The sequence below is a fragment of the Orcinus orca genome, chromosome 6 (assembly GCF_937001465.1).
Source record: "Orcinus orca chromosome 6, mOrcOrc1.1, whole genome shotgun sequence".
NCBI classification, from domain to species: Eukaryota; Metazoa; Chordata; class Mammalia; order Artiodactyla; family Delphinidae; genus Orcinus; species Orcinus orca.
The window spans coordinates 68,816,020-68,834,800 of record NC_064564.1 but is presented as its reverse complement, the minus strand read 5'-3'; the positions used below and the strand labels follow the sequence as shown (position 1 = coordinate 68,834,800).

General features: G+C 41.5%; 1 pseudogene; it reads left to right on the top strand.

Moving 5' to 3' along the window:
* The first annotated feature begins 658 nt into the window (after positions 1–658).
* LOC101285201 (transcription initiation factor IIA subunit 2-like) lies at positions 659–2,607 on the top strand (annotated as a pseudogene).
* The last annotated feature ends 16,174 nt before the right edge of the window (positions 2,608–18,781 follow it).

Below are 18,781 nucleotides of genomic sequence, written 5' to 3'. Positions count from 1 at the left end.
AGGAAGGTTGTAGATGGGTCTGAAGATGAGGTGCTTGAAGTGGCTCCCTGGCCCTCCTTCAGCTGCTGGCTTTTGCTTTTCTGGAGAGGGTAGGCGAGCAGAAGGTTGGGGAGATGGAAAGTGATGGACAGAGAGTCTCCTCCTGGCCTGGGGAGGAGACAGAGGGTCATGGTCCATGGCTCCCATGAAAGCTGATGACCTGTGACCCACTCTCACATGCCTTAAGGGAAGGACAAGGCTGGGACTAGGGTGAGGCAAGTGAGGCAACTGACTCAGGCGTAAAATTTGAGAGGACTCTTAAAAAAACCCTCAGTAATCAAGGTAATTATATTTTATTGCAATATTTTAAAAAGTAAAAATTAATGCAAAAAAATCCATGATGAACAAATATCAATATTTTAAATAAAGACAGGATGTGGAAGGGGTGGAACTCCAGAGGATGGTAGCTGGTGTATCCCAGGCATTGTTGCCCCCAGGCAGCTTAGCAATGATTCCCAGGCCCCAAGGGCACTGATGTAGCGGAGTCCCTTGATTGCTAGGAATCCTGGGGGTTTGGGCAGGAGCCATCCCAACAACAACGAGTACGGAGAGATGGACAGAGGGGGCATCTGTAAAAATTTTTTGATGTCGAAAAACCCCTGGAGACCTTTGCGTAGCCATGGGTAGGAGCCCAGATAATGGTAGAAATGGGGCCTTACTTTTGGATAGATGTTTTATTTCAAATAAATAGAAATAAGGCACTTACTGCAATCACAGCTTTACTGTTGCAAATTCATACTGAGTACACTGCCTCCATCGGGAGCTTTGTCACTATCTTGAGTGAGGAATGGGAAGCTGAGATTCTTTATTTTCTCTCCCCAGTTCTGTATTGCCTTCCCTTCCCTATCACAAAGTCCACTCCTGTTATTAACCTGTGACTCACTGACCCTGGCTTTCATATGTTTAAAGATCTGGAAAGAGTATATAAAAAACCAAAGACATCCTCTGCTGCTTGCTTTCACATCCTTAAGATCTGACCTCTTTTTTTTCAGGTCTCAGAATCGGCACCTTAATATGGGTTCTGCAAGGCAGCTTGACTTGACGGAACGGTCATGGGCCCCCTGAATGCTAGGCCTGACTCTGCTCTGAACGAGCTGTGTGAATGTGGATAAGTGAGTAACTTTCACTCTCTGACCCTCAGTTTCCTCATCTGTGCAGAGGGGCTTAAGCTAGATGAGTCCTAAGGTTTCTCTCTGGCCCAACATTCCATGCATTCTAAGGATGATTTTATTTGTCACCGAAATGCGGATTTCCTGCCAGTTCACTTATGATCACTGTAAAACAGCCCAGCTCTGATCTTACTTCTCACCCTGTACTTTGGCATTGTAGTTTCCATTTTCAAAATCTGTTGGCCTTTAGGTGTCATCTGTGTTAAAATCAGATTCTTCACTCTCGGTTTCAAGATGCCAGCTTATCAAATGAAAATCTCTAACAAGGTCTTTGCTCTGCTTGAATGTAAACTTCGCTGAATGATAAAGCAGAAAAAGAAACCATAAGACTTTGGGCCAACCATAAACTAGTTTCCTCGTCTGTGAAATAAAGAGGTTTTATTAGATGCTCTTTTAAGCCCTTTTCAGTTTTAAAATTCTAAATTACGTCAAGAAGCATGATGTTCTTAGATTCTGAATAAGTTTGATATCTTTTTTGTCCCAATCATCAGCTTTTAGAGTATTCCAAGTTTCTTCACCCATCGATTACCTACAGATTTACATAAAAGTATCAGCTTCTTAGTTCTTGCGTGGCCCACCAAATTTATGTAACTTGGTGTTTGACGAACACTGCTGTTTTATAAAGAGGCTGGGAGTTCCCCTAATCCATATTATTTTAAACATTTAAAAATCTGAAAAACTTTTTTTTTTTTTTTTTTTTTTAAGTGTAAAGTGGTCATTCTAGCCACTACAGAAAAGAAAGCTGTGTATGTTCTCTACTTCATTTGCCAAAAGAACTGCATAGGCTTTATCATTCTAATGCTTGGGGACTGTGAGATTTGTCTTGTTTTAAAGACAATGGTGGAGGTCTCCTTGCTTCCTGGTGTGGTTTCACTGCCAGGTTCTGTGAGTACTTCTGGGTCACTGACCCAGCTCTGCAGTCTCTGGGGCTGCTGAAGGGGCCATTGGGGAAAGCAGGCACCTCCTGTTGAGTCATGGCTGTGTTGCTCTGTCCCACAGGACTTCAAGAATTTCTTTCTCTTAAGTGGTAGCATATCAGTTATACAGAAATGCACTTTAGGAAACAGTCTTCAGGAGGGTGCAGATAAGTTCCTACCGTCTTAATAGATCATCCCCAACTCACCCTTCAAGTCCCACTTCAGTGTGATAAGGCTAAAAATTGAGCTCTGGCACCGACACTCAGGGACAGAGTCAACATTCCAGAGGCTCTGCACATATGTACACATTCTGTGATAACGTGTGGACTTCTGTATGGAGTGAGGCTGAATTCAGAGAGATGACAGAGCTTATTAAAGTGGATAAAGTGAAAATTGTAACTTATGATGGTAAAAATACTGGCTTTAATACTACAGAATGCATAGAGGAAAAATGGCTTTTTAGTGCCGTCTTCTGTCATTAAGCAGCACTTTTTGAAGTGCAACAAAAAGAGACTTTAGAAAACATTATTCTAGAAATGCAGGAGTGATTACACTGTGCTGCACGGATTGGAGGATGTCAGTAGAGAGAAGCTTATAATTCTGTGACCTCTTACACCATTTTCCTTATGCAGCATGAAGAAACTTAACTTTTTATGACAAGTCAAAATTGTTGCCAAAGAACAGTATTTAATAAACTCATTCTAAAACTCAATGTGACTAATAATAGGTGGCACTGTTAAGCTAGCAATATAGAGATATTAGATAAGCATTTTATTAGCTTTAGATAAAGGGTACCATGTTCATTGTAGGGAAGTTGGAAAAATATATCATTTCAGTAAAGTCATGTCAGTTTTATCAGTTGTAACTTTTGCAGTTAATAAAAAGCATTAGCAAGAGGTTATAGCAAATTCTGGATAAATTTTACTTAGAAAATCCATTTTCTAAAGTAATACAGAATCAGTGGTAACATTGGTATGAGAAACCTACTAAGAAATAAAACTCTGTTAGGAAAAAGTAGATAATCTTCAGACAGAGTTCCCAGCCAAAACAAAGCAACAAAATCAAACCACAAAACCCTGTTCCCAATAAGATAAAATAGTCCCATTTGACATTAAGTCATTTCTTGAACTGGCTATATTGATCAAGATTCATACATTTAAAAATAACCTTACATCCTAATGTGTGTTTGACTTTTAGTTTAAAAATCTTATTAAATGTAAAATAAAAGGGACGGTGGTGTGGAGACTCTTGAAGTCTTCGAGTTGAAACTTTCAGTGCTTGGATTCATTTTGCTGAATAGGAAGAGAGCAAGTTGGAGTGAGATTATATGTTTTCTTAATCCTTCTTATGGTTTTAGTAGCTATCTCTTCTGTAATGGTTTCTGCTGCCTTCTCTTTTGAAATACTGGCATGCCTTGAAGATATGACGGGTTCGGTTCCAGACCACTGCAATAAAGTGAATATTGCAGTAAAGTGAGTAAAGTGAGTCATTTTTCTCAGTGCATACAAAAGTTATGTTAACACTATATATATCTATATATTCCTTTTCAGATTCTTTTCCCATATAGGTTGTTACAAAATATTGAGTAGAGTTCCCTGTGCTACATAGTAGGTCCTTGTTGATTATCTATCTTATATATAGTAGTGTGTATATGTTACTCCCAAATTCCTAATTTATCCCTCCCCTCAACAGCTCCCCTTTGGTAACCATAAGTTTGTTTTCTGTATCTGTTTTCTGTTTTGTAAATAAGTTCATTTGTATCATTTTTTTTTAGATTCCACATATAAGTGATATCATATGATATTTGTCTTTGACTTCACTTAGTATGATAATCTCTAGGTCCATCCATGTTGCTGCAGATGGCATCATTTCATTCTTTTTTATGGCTAATTAGTATTCCATTGTATATATGCACCACATCTTCTTTATCCATTCACCTGTTGATGGACATTTAGATTGCTTTCATGTCTTGGCTATTGTAAATATGTTGCAGTAAACACTAGGGTGCATGCATCTTTTCTAATTATGGTTTTCTCTAGATGTACGCCCAGGAGTGGGATCACTGGATCATATGGTAGTTCTATTTTTAGTTTTTTAAGGAAACTCCATACTGTTCCTCATAGTGGCTGTATCAATTTACATTCCCACCAACAGTACAAGAGGGTTCCCTTTCCTCCACACCCTCTCCAGTATTTATTGTTTGTAGAGTTTATGATCATGGCCATTCTGACTGGTGTGAGGTGATACCTCATTGTAGTTTTGATTTGCATTTTTCTAATTAGTGATGTTGAGCATCTTTTAATGTGCCTTTTGGTCATCTGTGTGTCTTCTTTGGAGAAATGTCTATTTAGGTTTTCTGCCCATTTTTTGATTTTTTTTGTGTGTGTGTGTTGTTTTGCTATTGAGCTGTTTGTATATTTTGGAGATTAATCCCTGTCGGTTGCATTGTTTGCAAATATTTTCTCCCATTCTGTAGGTTGTCTTTTCATTTTTCTTTATGGTTTCCTTTGCTGTACAAAAGCTTTTAATTAGGTTCCATTTGTTTATTTTTGTTTTTATTTCCATTACCCTAGGAGATGGATCCAAAAAGATATTACTGTGATTCATATCAGAGAGTCCTACCTATGTTTTCCTCTAGGAATTTTATAGTATCTGGTCTTACATTTAGGTTTTTAATCCATCTTGAGTTTATTTTTGTGTATGGTGTTACAGAGTGTTCTAATTTCATTCTTTTACATGTAGCTGTCTGGTTATCCCAGCACCATTTATTGAAGACAGTGTCTTTTCTCCATTGTATATTCTTGCCTCTTTTGTCCTGGATTAATTGACCATAGGTGCATGGGTTTATTTGTAGACTTTCTATCCTGTTCCATTGATCTATATTTTTCTTTATGTGCCAGTGTCATTCTAATTTGACTAATGTAGCTTTGTAGTATAGTCTGAAGCTAGAGAGCCTGATTCCTCTAGCTCCATTTTTCTTTCTCAAGATCGCTTTGGCTATTTGGGGTCTTTTGTGTCACCATACAAATTAAAAAAAATTTTTTTCTGGCTCTGTGAAAAATGCCATTGGCAATTTGAGAGGGATTGCACCAAATCTGTAGATTTCCTTTGACTTATCCACAGTAATTAAAAATTCTTTCAAAGTTGGACTCAGTCCTCTCAAACTCTGCTGCTGCTTTATCAACTAAGTTTATGTACTATTCTAAATCATTTGTTGTTATTTCAACAATCTTCATAGCACCTTCATTAGGAGTAGATTCCATTTTAAGAAACCACTTTCTTTGCTCATCCGTAAGAAGTAACTCTTCATACATTAAAATTTTACCTTGAGATTGCAGCAATTCAGCCACATCTTCAGGCTCCACTTTTAATTCTAGTTCTCTTGCTTTTTCCACCACATCTGCAGTTACTTCCTCCACTGAAGTCTTGAACCCCTCAGAGTCGTCCATGAGAGTTGGAGTCAACTTCTTCCAGATCCCTGTTAATGTTGATATTTTGACCTCTTCCCATGAATCACAAACGTTCTTAATTCACCATCTAGAACGGTGAATCCTTGCCAGAGGTTTTCAATGTACTTTGTCCAGATGCATCAGAGAAATCACTATCTATGGCAGCTAGAGCCTTATAAAATCTATTTCTTAAATAATAAGACTTGAAAGTCAAGATGACTCCTTGATCCATGGTCTACAGTATGGATGTTGTATTAGCAGTCATGAAAACGTTGCTAATCTTGTTGTACATCTTGATCAGAGCTCTTGGGTGACAAGATGTCAGTAATAATTTGAAAGAAATCTTTTCTGAGCCGTTGTTCTCAACAGTGGGCTTAAAATATTCAGTAAACCATGTTGTCAACACATGTGCTGTCATCCAGGCTTTGTTGTTCCATTTATAGAGCACAGGTAGAGTAGAGGTAGCATCTTTCTTAAGGGCTAGGATTTTTCAGAGTGGTCAATGAGCAGTGACTTCAACTGAAAGTTGTCAGCTGCATTAGCCCCTAAAAAAGAGGGTCAGCCTGTCCTTTGAAGCTTTGAAGCCAGGCATTGACTCCTCCTCTCTAGCTATGAAAGTCCTAGATGGCATCTTCTTCCAATGCAAGGCTGTTTCATCAGCACTGAAAATCTGTTGCTTAGTGTAACCACCTTCATGAATTATCTTAGCTAGATCTTCTGCATCATCTCCTGCAGCTTTTGCATCAGCACTTGCTGCTTCATGTGGCACTTTTATGTTATGGAGATGACCTCTTTCCTTAAACCTCATGGAACAACCTCTGCTAGCTTCCTCACATCTTTCAGCCTTCATGGAATTGAAGAGAGTTAGGGCCTTTCTCTGGATTAGGCTTTGGCTTAAGGGAATGTTATGACTGGTTTGGTCTTCTATCCAGACCATTAAAACGTCCTCCATATTAGCAATAAGGCTGTTTCACTTTCTTATGAGTCATGTTTTCAATGGAGTAGCACTTTTAATATCCTTCAAGAACTTTTCTTTGCACCTGTAACTTGGCTAACTCTTTGGCACCAGGAGGCCTAGCTTTAATCCTGTCTCAGCTTTCAATATACCTTCCTCACTAAGCTTAATCATTTCTAGCTTTTGATCTAAAATGAGAGATGTACAACTCTTCCTTTCACTTGAACACTCAGAGCCCACTGTAGGGTTATTACTTCAGGATTGCTGTGTCTTAGGGAAGGGGGAGACTTGAGGAGAGGGAGAGAAATGGTGGAATGGTGGAAATGGTGGAGCAGTGAGAACACAATTTATTGATTAAGTTTGCCATCTTATTTGGATGGGGTTTGTGGCACCCCAAGTCAATTACAACAGTAATATCAAACATCACTGATCATAGATTATCATGACAAATATAATAATAATGAACATATTTGAAATGTTGTGAGAATTACCAAAATACGACAGAGACATGAACTGAGCAAATGTTGTTGGAAAAATGGTGCCCATAGACTTGCTTAACACAGAGTTGCCACAAACCTTTGGTTTGTAAAACACACAATATCCATGAAGCACAATAAAGCAAAGTTCAGTACAATGAGGTAAAGGGAGAAAATACTGTATCGTTCATGTTGAACAACCCAGGCAGAAAGAAGCCATGAGAGAAACATTCTCCAAGGAGTAGCAGCTGCTGACCTGCATCGGCCCATTCTGGGATTCCTGACCTTGACTGTGACATCTGGGGTTGGCCCAGTCCAGCTATGCATACATAACACCTGGAGTGATATCTTTAATGTGGAACTTTTTGAAAATTAGCAAAAGAGGCGTTATGGTCTGGTGAAGCCATCAGCAAAGTGCGCTCCCAGACCACGCCCACCAGAATCATCTGGGGGGTGCTTGAGATCCTGGACTCCACCACAATCCCACTGAATCTGAAACTCGGGGGGTGTGGTCTGAGAGCCTGCAATTTTCACAAGATCCCCAGATAATCTGTACTGGCTTTTGAAAGTGTCTGCTCTTGTAGTTAGTTTCAATATCTCTGGGTTCAGATCCTGGTTCTGTCCCCCTTTATGTGACCTAGAAGAGCTCTTTAAGCTCTCTGAGTCCAACTTTCCTTCTCCATGAATTAGGAATAACGATGGTACCCGCTTCCTAGGGTCCTGTTGAGAAATGAGATAGGCTTTGAAGCACTTACTGCAGTACCTGGTACCTATGAAACATTCATAAATTTGAAAAGCTATTCTTACCATTATTTTTAAAAATTGTATAAAGGATGGCAGAATCTCCACTCTGATTAGAGAGCAACATAGAATGTTTGTTTATTGGAGTGAATACTAACTATACAGTAGATTCTGATATTAAATTATAGCACCTCTTTACTAAAGGGGTTAAAGCAATGGTCACTTCTCTAGCTTTGCCTGCACTTTTCTTGTCCCAGATTTTGCTAACATTCTTTTGGCTGCTCTGTTTGGTTCTTGTTTCTCAAAGGCAAGGGCGTAGCCCTCTTTGGCTGGTTTTAAGGCCATTGCTCCTGAGTTTCTGCTTTTGAACCGTTTCCAAGGGGAGTCTTCAGCAGATGATTTACAAAGAGGGCTTTGATGCTCTCTAGCTTGTCCTGCAAAACGCTGTCCGTTTCCCTTAGCTGTTAACCCTGGTGAGCACGGCCCTGCAGCTGTCTCTCTCCAGTCACTCTCCTGTCCCAGCCTGCAGCCTCTCTTTGCTGTGCTCAGCTTTCTCTGCTGACCACAGCCTTTCTGGGATGGTTACGGGATCCCCATTTTCTGAGACTGGTGGGACAAATCACTTTCTTGTGGGCATTTGAACAGCAAAGGGATTCCTCATTGCAAACACGGTGACGTTTTCTGGATAACACCAGTAAATATCATACATACTCCCTTCTTCCCATAGATTATTTTCTTAACTGTTTATATTAGTTGATGTTTAGGGGTTGTTAATGGTGAAGAATCACTGATTCTGAAGGCTAGAAAGGTTCTTGAGTCATAATTTATTTGTCTCTTTTCCAGAAAATATTTTAGGACAAAACCAAGTACAGTCTGGGTGACTTGAAAAGAATTGGCATTTACTTCTCACAGTTCTGGAGGCTGGGCTGTTCCAGATCAGGGTACCAGCAGAAGACCTAGTGCTGGTGAAAGCCCTCCGCCTGGTTTGTAGACGACTGTTTTCTCATTCTCACCTGGCAGAGAGGGGGTTGGGGGGAAAACCTTTCTCTCCTCTTTTAACAAAGGCACTCGTCCCATTATGATCTAATTACCTCCCAAATGCCCCTCCTCTAAATACCATCACATTGAGGATTTAGACTTCAACATACGAATTCTGGGGAGAAACAAACTTTCAGTCTATGGCCTGTGCTGCAGCTACTGTGAGAGTTTATCAGAGACTTTCGTTGTATAACTTGCAAAGCCAGGGCACTTCCAGTCTTGTAGTTCGGTTTGTGGTAAAAGAACAGGCGCTCAAGGCTCGTGGTACAGATTGGAGTGAAAGGGGCAGAACATGCCTCAAGTCCTGGACTCACTCAGTTGAGGGGGCGCTGCAGGTCCTCGTGGAGCCACAGCGAGGGGAGCAAAAGGACAACAGATGTCTTTGGCCGGAGATGCCAGGAGGCAAACAGGCTCTGAGAGAGTGGGAGGGAGTGCGTTCACTTTTGCCAGAGGATGGAGCTTCTGAGACTAAGTCCCACATAAGGCGGCTGTGCGCACGGACAGACTCAGGCCCAACAGAGATTGGTAGATACTTCCAAGCCAGGTACTGCTTTTGACACTTCTTCTTCTATCACCTTGAGCTTCTCCAGGTTGTACCAATCAGTAAGCCCCCTCCTCTGCATAACTGAGCGTCCTGGGAACCAGAATAATCCCAAGGTTCCTTGAGGAATTTAGGATTGGAGCTGGGAGAGCTGGAAGGTCTGAAGGAGATTCCATGAGGCTGAGATTCCATGAACAGAGGCCCCTGTATTCCCTGGGAACTCTGTGCCACTTGGGACAGGGTGGCAGCATGGCAGAGTGGTAAGAACATTTGAATTTGGGGTTCAAAAAATCTGGAATCAATTCCAGGCTCCTCTGTGCATTTAGGAAGTACACAGTGCCCACAACTAGCGTTTGTTAAATGTCTGTGTCAGTCACTGATCAGGTATTCACACCTGCAAGTATTAACTTACAAGTATTTTTAAGTATTTAAGAGTATGCTATGAGGTTGATATTATTAACTTCATTTCACAGATGAAAAAGTTAGGCACAGAGGGGTTAAGTAACTTGCCTAAGGTCACACAGCAAAGACTGGAACCCAGGGAATGTGCCTTCAGCACCTTTGCTCTTAACCAGTAAGCTCGCCTATTTCTGTTTCTTTATCTGTCAAGTGAGGTTAACAATATCTTCTTTAGTGTTGGGAAGATGAAATTTTCAATGAGATGGCAACAGATGAAGCACCCTTCTTTGCCTGGGTCACCAGGTTAGCAGTGCTCAACCGCCAACAGCTGCAGTTCCTCTCTTCCTTTTTCATGTTATGCAGGACCACTCCCTGTTCTGGACAAAGCTGGAGCCTCTCGTCTCGCATATGTCCAGTCCTCCTTTCCTCCCCTGGGCGGCCTGCTGCCCTTCTGTTTGCACTTGGAGCTGCAGCATCCCTCTCCCCATTTCTATACTCGTCCATAACTCCTTACGGTTCTGAGTATGAGGCTTATTTTACACGACATCCTTTCAAGCAGTCTGCTTCCTGGCCGCGTCTCTAAGGCACCTTAATCTCCTGCATAATGCTTCTCGATATCACACTGTAGGGATTACTGCTGGGAAGAGCATCTCTCTTTGTGTGGCTTCTTGCTGATTTCTCTTTCAGGGACCATCCCATTCCTGACCTTTTTCTGGTGCCCCTTTCCCACTTCTAGTGGCCTACCTGAAGTCTACCTTATTTTTGCCACTGCTCTAGCTGTACCCCAGCAGCCCCTGCGGTATCTGAGACTCCTTTAGAGAAGGCTCCCTAGCTCCCAACGTCCGTAGCCAGGGTGTCTCTGTCACTGTCCTGGAGATGGCCCTTCCTGGTTAATTGCCACTGGCCACTAACTGCATTACCTGTGGTTCCGGGCCTTCTGGCTTCCAAATGGGCTAGGTCAGTGGGAGGCTCCGGTAACAGGTGGAGAGTGGTGCGCTAGCTGCCGCCCTCCCTCTGTGACAGGCCCTGCATCTCAAGGGGCTCCAGTGACATTATCTCCTCCTCTTCAGCCCCTGAGGTGCCCATGCCTGCTGGTCTCTGGGTGTCTCCCCACCCTTATTTGTTCCTTCAACCTTGCCCTCACCGTTATATGTAGTCCCTCATGAATATCTCATTTCAGTGACATGGGATAAATTCTGTGCCCGTTTGGGACCCTACAGACATGCGTGACTAGAACCAGAAGGCCACTGGGCGGTCTCTTTTATCATGCTCACCTACACAAGCATAATTCTTACTCTATTGAGTGAAAAGATGAAATTTACAAGAATAACACACTGTCTGCAAGTTGTTGGCTCTCTCTTTACTGTTAGAAACAAAGATGATTCTTTATCAGGGCCTGATGGAGAGCACAGTTCAGTAGAGAAAATTCTGGTCAGTAGGGAGCGTTGCTTTGGATGACAAGCTTGTTTTCCTCTTTTTTTCTTTTGTTATTAAAAAAACATTCTGACCATGTGACTTCGGGCAATCATAAATCTCTTAACCTCAATTTTCTTGTTGAAAATTAAGAAGCCACTGAATTTACGACGTCAACAGTTGCCTTTAGCTCTAGAAAGGTAAGTAGCAGGAGAAAGGCTGCTCCCTGGAACGTTGAGAATGGGCTGGGGGTCTGAGCAACAGGTAGAGGCTGCCTGATGCATTTCCCCATCTGCCCCTGATTTCAACCTCTGGTGTTTCTACTTCATCGCTGAGCACCCCTGACTCGGATCTGATTTCTTTGCTGCACTTGTTTCCCCCTGGTTGATGAGCCCAGTCGGGACACTGGGCTGTGCACTGGCTTCCCCCACTGGGGAAGGAAGGACCAGTACCCTTTCCTGAGACAACCACGCAGCAGCAATTGGGGTCTTGCTGGGAGAACTGACCTCTTTCAGGGATTGGCTTCAGGGATAAATTCATGGTGCCCTTAGAAGAGAATAAAGGAGAAGGTTGTAGATTAAAAGCCCAAACCGCATTTCTCTTGGCTTTCCTTGTTCCAGTATGGATTTGGAGAAGGAAGGAAGGAAGGAAAGAAGGAGGGAGGGAGGGAGGGAGGGAGGAAGGAAGGAAGGGGAGTTATAGAGTGATTTCTCTGTGTCAGGCAGTGTGCTAAGAAACTAACATGTAAATCCTTTATAACATATAAATCTCATCTAATCCTTGCAGGCACAGATGGTGAAACTGAGGCTGAGGAATATGGTACATTGCAAAAGGACGCATGGTTGATAAATATCTCACTTGTGTCCGTGCCAAAGGAGTAGGCCTATCTTTTTCAGTTTGATTGAATCATAAAGTTATTTCTCATCTTCCCAGGCTTTGCATGTAAAATGGTCCTTACTTCCCCACAAAGTTTAAGAGAGATGGGGTATTTCATTTATGCTTGTCTTTGGGCCTGCTTTGGTTCAAGTTTACTTCCTCTTTTCTATTCTGAATTCTATTTCTGGTCTTTTGCCACCTGGAAGATCACTCAGGTATCCGCTAGTTTTACTTCCCTGCTTACTGACTGTCTTTGTGCTTTTTCAGAAATTGCTATACTAAGGCAGAGAGAAGGAATGAGAGAAACAATAGGAAAGGTTTCCCAGCAACGCAGGGTTATATGGAAATGCCTCTTTGTGGCGGGAACCCAGAGGAGAAATGTCTCTGCCCTATGGGTCATGGCCAAAGCCACTCTGCCAGTAACCCAACACCTTTCCCACCTCCGGTGGGCAGACCATGTTAGCTTTTTACTCAAGATAACATCGCTCACCTTGACAAAGTCAAATCTCTTATTTCCATTTTCTCTCAGCCCTCACATTCTTGTCCACACTCATAATATCATTGCTAGCTCCTTCATCTAGCGGTTGTTAAAATACTTCCTAACTGCTTTAATTTGAAGAGTTGAGCCAAACATTTATAACCACTCCTCAGGGAAATTATGGGCCATTTGTAATAGAAAAAACATTTTTTTTTCTTTTCTATCTCCAGTGCTAAAACGGAATCATCTCTCACTGAGCTGGGTGACAACTGTGCACTGGAAGAATTTGAGTTCAGTATATACCAGGGGCAGGAATAACTCAAGTATGTTTACAAAATACCCTGTGGGTTATTTGCTTTCAAATGGTCTCATCTAAACATAATTACAGTAAACTCACACTTTCTGTATCTTGTGATGGAAACTGTTGATATTTCATGCAGAGCATGTTTGAAACAGTTGGCCCCAACAGGCTTTTCAAGTTCTTGTTTGTTTATATTTATTTTTCTGTTCCAAGAGGGACAGAAGAAAGAATGAAACTCACCTTCCCTCATTTGTAAAATTGAGAGAGGAACATGAAGAAATCACCAGAATAAGAGTCAGGCCATATATGTATTTTCTTTTCATTCACTTGCTTGTTTTTGTTTCTTCCCTCTCACCTCCCCCCACCCCAATTCTGCCAGTTAGTAGCTCATGTGTCCTTCGGTGAGTTGCTTAACCTCTCTGAACTTAGTTCTGTGATGGTTGTACGATCTCATTTTGTAAACAACTATACTTCAATAAAATTAAAAAATATATATATATATGACAGAAAAAAAAGGAACGATGCTCTCAACTGGAGGTCCAGTTTGTCCCCCCGGGGATGTTTGGCAGTGTCTGGAGGTATTTTTGGTTGTCACCACTGGTTGTGTGGGAGTGCTACTAGCGTCTAGTGGATAGAGGCCAGGGATGCTGCTAAACAGCCTATTGATCCAATGCACAGGACAGCCCCACAGCAAAGAACTATCCAGTACCAAATGTCAGTAGTGCCGAGGTTGGGCATCTCTGCCTTAGAGGTTGTGGTGGGGAGAAATGTTAGAGTTAAGTGCTTTTCTTGTAAAATGTTTAGAACACATATAAAGTGTTACTAGAGCTTCTTCCAGACGTGGGTGCTAATCCTGACCCAGGTTAGTATCCAGCATGTCCTAAGCAGCATTTAAATTCAGGGACTCCATTACTATTAAAATGCATGGGGCTTCATGATCTCCAAGATCCTTTCTGTCTCTGAGAATCTACACGGGAAAAGGATTATATGGTACAGGGGCCCAAAGTTGACAAAATCGATAGTTGCTAATTTCAGCATTTTTTAGCCCTCATGCAGATCACTGACCTGAATCTTTTCTCTCCAGATAAACCTGAGATTTGCTAAGAGGCAGGAGACAAAGAATTCTCAACTTTGCCCCTCTAATAGGCAGAGAAGATTTATCTGTGGCCATGTTCCCTTTCGTACCACGTAGAATAATGTCAATGTTGAGCGCTTACCTGGTGCCAGGCACTTGAATACCTACTGTGTGCCAGGCCCTACCCTTGTGCTCTAGCTACAAGGTCTCATTTCATCATGACAGCATGCCTGAACTGTGGGTATTATTGCTCCAGTTTTACAAATGAGAAAAATGAGGCTCAGAGAGGCTAAGTAACTTGTCTGAAGTCACACAGCTAACGAGTCATCAAATTGATAAAAAATACAAAACTTGACTGTTTTCCATTTCTCTATAGTTGTACTCAAGGTGCTCATTTAAATGAAATTGCAATGGAGGACTAAAGAACGGTAAAAAGAGTACCAAGAAAACAGATGAAAGCCCTACCATTTTGTAAAGTTTCATGTTCTGCAGGCAGATATAGACACTGGAAAAGAGACTCTTGCAGTAAATGTTGCCATCAGCCGAAGCTGTCTGAGAGCAGTGAAAGCTCAGATAAGTGGCTCTCTCTGCTTTCTTTCAAGTAATAAATAAAATAGCTGCTGTGGATAGGGTTAGGGCAGAGCTCCAGGTACTACTAGTGATAACATTATTGATAATAATTGAGAAAACAATGGTAACACTAAAGAACTGTTGGTGTTTTTCAAGGTTTTGCCAATTATTTTATTCTTTTAATCCATGACTTCGTTATATTCTTATTTATTCTTTTTTAAATTGAAGTGTAGATGTTATACAATATTATTTAAGTTACAGGTATACAATATAGTGAGTCACAATTTTTAAAGTTTATACTCCATTCATAGTTAGTATAAAATATTGGCTGTATTCCCCATGTTGTACAATGTATCCTGTTGCTTATTTATTTTATGCCTAATGGTTTGTAACTTTTAATCCCTACTCCTATCTTGTCCCTCTCCTCTTCCCTCTCCCCACTGGTAACCGCTAGCTCTCTATATCTGTGAATCTGCTTTTTTCTTGTATTTTTTAGATTCCACATATAAATGATACTATATAGTATTTGTCTTCCTCTGCATGACTTATTTCACTTAGCATAATGCCCTCCAAGTCCATCCATGTTGCTACAAATGGCAAAATTTCACCTTTTTTGTGGCTGAGTAGTATTCCATTGCGTATATGTGCTACATCTTCTTTATCCATTCTTCTGTTGGTAGACACTTAGGTTGCTTCTGTATCTTGGTAATTGTAAATAATGCTGCTGTTGACTTCATTATATTCTACTGAATAACAGTGATGAACACTGCCTCTAGGTTTCTGGATTCTGTCTTTAAACATGGCAGATAAGAATACGGATTTCAGATGATGACTGAATGGGGTTTGGGATATATAGGAATGGCTTATTCTCCTTTGAAGACAGCAGCTCATCTTCTCCATCAGTGGCTGCCCCTGGGGACCTTTGAAAAGTTCTAATGCCCAGGCTATGCCCAGGCCAATTATATCAGTCTCTGGGAGGGACCCCATTAGTAATTCTTACCACTCCCCTGTGATCCCAACAGGTAGTCAAGTCTGAGAGCCAGCGCTCTGTATTAGTGGCCTTTAAACTCCTGTGTGTATCAGAATAACCCGGAGAACTTGATAAAAACACAGGGACCCACCCCTCCTCCTTCAGTGAGCTGGGGGCCTCCAGGTTCTTTGTAAACTCCTAGGTGACTCAAGTAAATACCATAGTTGAGAATCATCACTTACTTCACTCCTTTTTAGAGTTTATTTTTAAAATGAGAAAGTGACCTTATTCCAAGATGAGGAAATTGGCCTAGGTTAAAAACTGTATGCACATGGGTGTGTTGTGGGTCCACAAGACTCTTATTGGGCTGTGAGCCAGCCATCAGTCTACTCCCCATACCTTTTAGATGCCATCCTTGGCTTCTTCAGCCCTTTCTTTCTAGATCCTTCCTGACCATGGCCCCTAGTCCAATTTGGAAACATCTCTCTGTTCTAGTTTGAAAATACAGTAAATTTGTTGTTTATAAATACAGTTTATCCATGATACATATTGATACTTGGTTCATAGGACATATGACAGTTGCTTAGTTACGAACTTAAAGTAAGGCCAGCGCCTATAGACATTTGTATTGGTTGGGGTTCTCCACGGAAAAGAAGCCAATAAGATGGATATATATATATATATGGCATAAAATCATAGTTAATGTATATTAAATATATCTATATGTATTTGTTATGAGGAATTGGCTGGTGTGATTATAGAGGCTGAGATCTGTTGTCTGCAAGCGGGAGACCCAGGAAATCCAGTGATGTAATTCAGTCTGAGGGCAGGAGAAGATGAGATGTCCCAGCTCAGCAGCAGCAAAAAAGGGGCTAATTCCTCCTTCCTCTACTTTTTGTTCCATTCAGTCCTCAATGGATTGGATGACGCCCACCCACGCTGGGGAGGGCAATCTACTTTACTGAGTCCACCAATTGAAATGCCAGTTTCATCTGGAAACACCTTCACAGACACACCCAGAAATAATTTTTAATCAGGGTACCCCATGTCCAGTCAAGTTGACAAATAAAATTGACCATCACAGCACCTTCCACCTAAGTTTACTTCTGGTTGTTCCCACAGCATTTGATGCCTTCTGACCTGCCAATACCTCTAAAAGAGCCTCTGTTCTTGTTGCAAAAATTCCCACATTCTAGAAACACCTCCCCAACCTCCCAGGATTTGTATAGTAATGTGCCTCATAGGGCTCTCTGAGAATAAAGATCTGAATCCCTAAAGCTCAAATTAAGTATATTATGGACATAATTTAGTCCATAGCAGGTTGGCTGCCCATTCATAAACTTCTGGGTTGCTGGGAGAGGGGACTTTACTAGGCTCATTCCACACCATGTTTGGATCTTCTAAAATAGGGATCCCCAACCCCTAGGCCGCACAGCAGGAGGTGGGCAGCAGGCGAGCAAGTGAAACTTCATCTGCCGCTCCCCAGCGCTCACATTACCGCCTGAACCATCCCCCCTTCCCCCTGTCCGTGGAAGAATTGTCTTCCATGAAACCAGTCCCTGGTGCCAAAAAGTTGGGGACAGCTGTTTAAACCCGTAATTCAGAATTTGCCTTTCCTCTGCTGAGAGCCCTGAACTGGTTTTCTGGCTCTCCTAGGGTGAAAGCCAACTTTCTGACATAGTTTGCAAGGCCCTTCAACATCTGGCCCTTACTGCTCTTCCCCTGATTCACTGTGCTTCAGCTACCCTGGCTTCCTTCCTGCTTTTTTGAACACACAACCATAATTCCGCCTCAGGGCCTTTGCGCTGATTCTTCCCTTTGCCTGGAGCACTTTTCTTCCAGATACCCACATATCGTTTTCCTCCTTTAAGTGTTTGCTCAAATATTACCTTTACACCTAGACCTAACCTGATAACCCTGTTTAAAGTTACTACCTACCTCTCTGGTTGGCACTGATCACCCCACTTACCCTGCTTCATTTTCCTCCATAACACCAGAGTCTAGTAAACACATATTTACTTGTTCATTTTCTTTATTGCCTGTCTGTCCCCTTTAGCATAATAAGCTGCATGGGGGCAGGGATTTTTGTCTGTTTGGTTCAAGGTTGTTTTCCCAAGGTCTACATTCTAGATAGGGTGATCGGTATTAATAAATATCTGTTGACTGAAATGCTAATAATACATACATTTTCTTGCTGAGACAGAAAGAGGAGGCCCTGGAGCTGCGGTAGACCTGGAATTGCCCTGTTAAATGGTCTTCACTCCCAGTTAAATGCTTTCTGTCTGATTGTGCTCCACTTTGAAGTAACTGAAATAAGCCTCAGGTACAGAATCAACCTTACTGAAGTGTTTATTCAGTCCCCCAAATGAACTGCATGTTCCCAAACATCTCCCCACTGACCTGCCAAATGCCCCAAATAGTCATTCAAGCATATTGGTCCAAGGGAAACTATCTTGCTGAGAAAACCAATAGTGAACAGAATGATAGACATTTGTTCTGTGTTCGCCACTTGCCAAATACTGGACTCTGCACTAATAAGTATTAGCTCATTTCATTTTTCTCATAACCTTATATGAGTAGGGATTATTATTATACCCGTGATTTGGTTGAGGGACTGAGTCTGAGTGTGTGGAGGCAGACTGGGGCTTGTTTGGGAGAAAAGCATCCAGGGGAAGGAATGGTAAGTTGAAGGTTTAGAGGGAAGGGAGGCTGCAGTGTATTGGAGGTCCTAGAAGGCATCCAAATGGTGGGAGTGGCGAGTGCACGTTGAGTGCACTCAAGCTGAAGATGGGGGACTCCTAGTTGTAAATACTTTAGGTCCATCACCTTAGAAATCCTTATACATATATTTTGGTTACTATTGATATTTCACCAATCTTTAGATTCTGAAATGCATGAAATTCTTGTTATCATTGTAGTTGTTCCACCACGTTAGGGACTTGGTCAGTTGTTTTCACCTAAAGTGCTAGTGTTTTTCTGTGCACCTCTAAAAGCAGGGAAATGCAGCCTTTCTTGCTGCATTAAACAATGTGTTCACCCTCCCCGTATGCTCATAACTTTGTTTTTGCTGATTATCAGAGACCTTTGTTTTATAAACCAAAGTTATATAATTCGTAGTTACTATTCTGCTTGACTCTGCTCCCAAGTCTTAAAATGCAACCTGGTGTCACAGAAGTTTACATAATAACCTATTTATTAGGATTATTACATCACTCTAAGGTCAAGTAGGAAAACTAAAGGAGATGGATTTTACTTGATTGCAAATGTCTAAAACAGGGATGAGTTGGAAAAAAAACCTCCACGAAACCTAAGTCAGTTAAAAAATACCATTTATGTAAATAAAGTCTTTCTAGATTTTTGTTTACTTATAGCAA